This window comes from Triticum dicoccoides, chromosome 3B, assembly GCF_002162155.2.
Source record: "Triticum dicoccoides isolate Atlit2015 ecotype Zavitan chromosome 3B, WEW_v2.0, whole genome shotgun sequence".
NCBI classification, from domain to species: domain Eukaryota; kingdom Viridiplantae; phylum Streptophyta; class Magnoliopsida; order Poales; family Poaceae; genus Triticum; species Triticum dicoccoides.
In genome coordinates, this window is record NC_041385.1 from 451,800,098 (window position 1) to 451,805,411 (window position 5,314).

Sequence of the window (5,314 nt, forward strand, 5' to 3'; positions counted from 1 at the left end):
TTTGAGCATACACCTCAGGGGGATAATAGGACTGGTCATCTGCCTCTGAATCCTCCTTTGAAGAGCTATTTGTAACCAGCAAGATATCTGCTTCAGCAGGTAGCATTGTCTGCTCTGAAGACCTTGTTTTCACTCCAGATTTCTCCATCACCAATTCAAATGGCTGATGCACAGGAAGAGTAGTTGAATATACAAACATTGTCGACAAAAGCAATGAGAAATACAAAAAAAGGACGACATGATATAATTCACATATATGACGCTTGCCTAAACAACATGGCATTGCATAATTCACATACATAATGCCTTGCAACAAGATAACATTGCATCATTCACATATATAATGTCTTGCAACAAGATGGCATTGCATAATTCACATATATGGTAATTAGACACTAAACAAGTGGCATTCACACAAAGCATGTCTAAACTAAGCAAATGACATAGCAATGCAAGATACCATACGCACGATATGAGTAACATAACCCTACCAAGTTAGGGCATGCACCTCAGGGGGGAAATATGACTGGTCATCTATCTCTGAATCCTCCTCTGAGGAGCTATCGGTAACCAGCAAGACATGTGCTTCGTCAGATAGCATTGTCTGCTCTGAAGACCTTGTTTCCACTCCAGATTTTTCCATGACCGTGCCGAATGGCTGATGCACAGGAAGAGTAGTTGAATGTACTAAAATTGTTGACAAATTTAACACATAATAAAAAAATGATGGCATGATATAATTCACATATAAGATGACTGGCTAACCAGGGTGGCATTGCAAAATTCACATATATGATGCCTGGCTAGACAAGATGGCATTGCATGATTCACATATACGATAAAGAAACTAAAGAGATGGCATTGACACAAAGCATGTCTAAACTAAGCAGATGACATCTTTATGTATACAGTAAGCAATACAAGGCACCATATGCATGATATTACCAACATCAGCATGCCAAGTTAGAGCGAAGACCTCATGGAGTAAATAGGAGTGGTCTTCTCCTTCTGAATCCCCCTCAGAACAGTTATCTTCCTCTTGATTACGATCCGAAATGGGTGGAGGGGGGCTGCCTTTGCGCCCACCATGGAACGACGTCTGCATGAAATTTTATTGCCATGCAAGGCTCGTCTCTTTTGCTCTACATGATCAGTTCCATTGTGTACAATAACTGGCATGCGTAGGAATAAAACATAGTGAGATTATGTAAGGAGTGCATGCACAAATCCAGAGTGATGGTAGCAAACTGTGGATAGACCCAAAACCAATGATAGCAAGAAGATAATAGCTTTAGCTAAAAAATACAGATAATGGCTCCTTTAATGTTTGTTTGCACCCAACATGAAACTCATAGTAGACACCGGAGATTAACCAGATAGTAGACAGATGGTACTGATTGCTGCCCCAATATGTACCCCACAACCATTTAAATACTCAAGTTTCAACATTAGTTTGGACCTGACTCGGAGTCTAATAGGTGAACACGACGATAATGTAGCATGTCATCATATTAAGTGACGCATAACGTAAGCAGACACAGAAGAGTGCGACCGCTCTTGCGGACCCGTGTAGTCCTCAAGGTCATCTGCTCGGTTGATGATGGTAATGCAGTTGTCGTGGCTGCCGGCGGCGGGGAAGAAGATCCGAGGCGGCGAAAGACAGTCTGGAGAGCGGATCCCTGCTGTGGTGAACCCTTCCATCGTTGGAGCAGCTGAGCTAGGGTGGAACACAACGCCGCATGAGCAGGACAAACCACACAAGGTTTTCTTTGACACATATCTGTAACAGAAGTAATTGAGTAAGGGCTTGTTTGAATTTGAGGATTCTAACAATGCAGGGATAGGAAATAGACAGGAATAAGATAGGAATGCACGTGCCAAACAGAGAATTCAAAAACACAGGATTTCTGCCAATCTGGGTGTTTGATTCAAAACAATTGGAAGATCACAGGATGCAAAAAAGCATGGTGAGATTAAGTCAAACCACAAGAAAATGTACGGTTATAATGCTATTATGCTACTATCTCTTAGTCTTGTGCTTGATGAATAGGAATATGAAAAGGAGGAGAAGTGGAAATTAGAATTCTTACGGTTTTTCTTTCAAGGAGACACTAAAGGAACAAATCCTACAGTTTTCCTTTGCTCCATTCCTTTGCACCAAATTCATGAAAAGTAGTACCATAGGAAACTTTCCAATTCCTATGTTTTTCATTCACTTTTCCTTTCAAGCATTGGTGATTCTAGTAGGCAGGCTTGAGCAAGGAAAATCCTACACTAAAAAAATGGTTTTGTGCTACTTCTATTACTTTGGACCCAGGCCACTGCCATACTAGCTCAACTCCCAGGCCCATCGACAAATGCACAGCTCAAACGCGCAGAGATAAATAATGATGGCATTCAAGAGAGTCCATCACGGATAGCTAAGTTGCATGGTACCTCACTGCTTGTCATATAGTAGGATAAAATAACCATATTTCCCGTTACTACGAGTGCTCAGTGGACAATATATATAACATGTAGAGTAAAAAAGAGATGCAACAAGTGTACAACCTCTTTGGCGAAGCCATGTCGATCTCAGCGTGATTGGGTTGGCCGGTGAGGATGCTCCGACTGACTTTGCTGTCGGAGGAGGGGAAGAAGATCTTAGGCGTCTGGAGATGGAGCCCGAGGTACTGCTCCGCTGTGATGGAGGGTTTCATCGTTGGAGCAGCTCCGGTGAGTTGTACGACGCCGAGGCTGAAGCAAGACAAGAGAGACAATGAACAACGTTAACCTGAGTGGAATTCTAATAGCATCTCCGATACATGACGTAAAATACATAACCACAAAGTGCTAGATGTAAAATACATCAGCCGCTCATCTCTGAACTTAACTGTCAAAACTGAACTTAACTGTCAAAACTGAACCTAACTATCGAAACTGAATTTTGCTATCGAAACTGAATTTTGCTGTCGAAACTGAACGCACTAGCAAGGTGAGGCTACACGTCGGTCGACTGACTTTTTCATCTCTGGTCAGTCGATTTTGCAGCCGTTGGATACAAAATCAAGGGCCTGCGGTTCATCTTCAACCTCCACCCCCCCGAGCCGCCAGCCACCATTGGCCAAACAGCAGCCCCCCGCCGCCCGCGGCCGGCGGTGCGCTGCCCCGCCTGCCCCAAAAACACTCCCCACCGCTGGTCCGCCGCCGCCCTGGCCATCCCTCTAGGCCCCCCCGTGCCGAGCTTTTTCTCCGGCGATCCCCACGCCACCGCCCCGCCAACGCCCCGCCACTGCCGGCGACCACCGCCCCCATCTTGAACCCTAAGATAGATAGTGGGGTACCTCTCCGGCGAGCCCCCCTCCCCGCTACGGCTGGTTCTTCCTTCACCCCGGCGAGCCCACCCATTGAAAATCGACTGACCCAAAAGTCGATTCAGTCGACTGAAGTGTAGCCAAATCGGAGCAACGTCACAAGCAAGAGCAAGAGCGAGAGCAGCAGCGCGAGCAAGAGCAATAGCAAGAGCAGACCAGGCAGGGGGCCTAGAGCAAGAGCAGAGCAGCAGTGCGAGCGAGAGCTAAAGCAGCAGCAACTCCGACTGATGTGGAGGTCGCCGCCGAGGGAGCGACGCCGTGGAGGAAGTGGCCGGCGATGCCGCCGTGGATGGAGCCGCGTCGTGTCGGCTCGGGACCGAGCGCCGGCAGCACCGTGAGATCGAATCAAGAAGAAAATGCGGCGATTAGTGTACAACCTCTTTGGTGGCGCCGATTAGGCCGCAGCTTCATACGAGGAAACAGTGATGATGATGTTCTTCCCGTGGTGCAGGTGAAGACGGCGGTGTGGGAATGGAGGTGGTGCAAAAGACGAGGGGAACGTCGGGGCAGCTCCTTGGAGGTGGAGGACGGGATGGCTGAACCGGTGAGACGATGAGATCAACGACGGATCCTCATCCGGTACGGTGGATGAGGGACGTCGAGGTGTTGCTGTGGACGACGTCATCGGGGAAGAGGCTCCGACTGGTTGGCGGACGGAGCAGGGTGTGGGGTTTCGTCGCGGGTTTTCGCGGCCTCGGTGTACGAATGGGTGGGCGGATGGGATGGCAGTGGGGAACCATGGCTTAGAGACGCGCTTGTCCGAAATGTGGGGTAAGTTATGAAAGTACCCCCCACCGATTTGAGGCGGTTCTTTCGGTTCAGGGGTACCACGGGCATTTTGCGTGTCGGGATTTCACAGGAGGTGGAAGTTTTCGCGCGCGTTGTAATTTCGGAATAGCAAGGCGCGGGTTGAGATGGAGGGAGTTGTCGGAGCACAACGAGACAAAGATATATCTTCAATATTTCGGGCTAACAAGGCGCGGGTTGAAGAGGCGGGAGTTTCGCAGCACGATAGACAAAGACGCTAGCTTCAATTTTTGGCATAACAAGGCGCGGCTTAAAATTTCGGAAGAACAAGCTTAACGTGTACCTAAAAAAAGACAATTTGCACCTCAACACGCACAACACACACACAAACACCATTTAGACTAGAGTAAGGTACACGTGCATTGCACGCATGAGATTTAGCAACCAAATTATGAATAAATACCACATTATAGCATGCAAGCTTTGAGTCATATATGCATGATGTAGATGTTCGTTTAATTCTTATAGTTCATTTCATTGAAAATCATCTAGTTTTATAAGAAAGCTAATCTATTTTAAGATTCATGGAATTGTGCTTTGTAAGACATAAAGTAAAAACAAATAATGGCAAATCATGTAGAAAAACATTTGGGCAATTCTGATACGGAAGATTCTAGAACAAATAAGAAGTGCTTGTGTTTTGATGTTTGTGCATTATGCTTAAGTTCAACCATGGAGTATTCTAGATTATACATGTGGTGAAATCTGGTGGAATCTAGATGATATCCAACGGCCAATAGTGCTCAAATTTGCCATCTTTGGACCATCGGATTCGCCTCATCCAACGACCATCTTTCAAAGTTAAAGTTACCCACACACAATATAAAAATATATAATATATATATATATATATATATATATATATATATATATATATATATATATATATATAGGGGGTATAGATATAGATATGTGATGCGAAAGCCGCCCATCATCTCCAATTAGAATAGTGTGTCCATGCACGGATGCGACGTGGGCAAATGATGTCTGCCATCGGTATCTCAAATTCAAATCAGTCTGACCTTGTTCAATGTGTATACATTACAACATGCTCGTTTCCAAACCACACCGCGCAGATCTCCGTTATATTCATGCATGCATGGGTTTCAAACATCAGGATCTCTTATTCAAATATTTGAATTCAACTTTACATT